This window comes from Euphorbia lathyris, chromosome 2 (assembly GCF_963576675.1).
Source record: "Euphorbia lathyris chromosome 2, ddEupLath1.1, whole genome shotgun sequence".
Taxonomy (NCBI): Eukaryota; Viridiplantae; Streptophyta; class Magnoliopsida; order Malpighiales; family Euphorbiaceae; genus Euphorbia; species Euphorbia lathyris.
The window spans coordinates 1,313,361-1,314,418 of record NC_088911.1 but is presented as its reverse complement, the minus strand read 5'-3'; positions in this window follow the sequence as shown (position 1 = coordinate 1,314,418).

The window sequence follows — 1,058 nt, the reverse complement described above, 5'->3', positions numbered from 1 at the left end:
GTTGCAGTTTTCATAATTGAAGCATCAACACCTTTATATACCCATAGTTTTATCACTTCCATGTAGACATCTTCTTGATCATACTCCAATCCCAAATTTCCAATTCTAATTGTATATCCCAAATCAGAAATTAACCGAATACATAATTATATAAATCAACTTAAATCCATAAGCTTATCTTTAACTTCATGAAATTGAATGAAGTTACTAATAAAAATGGTGGTCGTAATCAGAAACCAAAATCGATTTATGAATCAAAGGAAATCTAAATACCTTCCATGTATTATATTTCGAATCAGAGGTGTTAATGATATATATTTCGAATCAGCCAGAAAAAATTTAACAAGAATGATATGTATTTATTATAATGATATGGATCTCTAATCAATCAGAAAAATTAACATAAAAAGACCGTAAAGAAAGATATGGATTTAGTATCCATGAGTAAGATTAATACAAAAATTATTATAGAACCAGACACCAGAGGTATAGCGATGGTGAAGAAGAAGAACTTAATGTGGTGAGAGAAACCTTTTTTAAAAAAACGTAATAACCTTTAAAAAACGTAACGGTATTTATCATGGAGAGAGAAATATGTATTTAGGTAACTTGGTAACCTGCTATAGCAGGTCACCTATTGACTCACCATGGGTGGAGACTCACCATTGAAAACTCCTCCATATATATATATATATATATATATATAAAGAATGTTTGTAGTTCATGTTGTTTTTTTATTGTTGCAAAAAAAGGACTAAAATTCCTCATCAAATTTACAAAAATTCATTTATTGCAGATTTATTTATTAATTTTAATAGAGAAAATAGGTTTTTATAAGCAACACCTTTTGAAAATGGAGTTTCAATGTTTAATATTAGTAAAAGTTTACTACTGACCTTTCATAACCAACTTGTCTATAAGAAAATAGAGTAATATATTCTAATTGTAAAGAAATTGCATCATCCACAGATGCCAAATCCGATTTTGAACTAAAACCTCAATTTGTTTTTTTTATTAATACTAATAGAATCCAAGAACAACATCAGAATATCATAGCA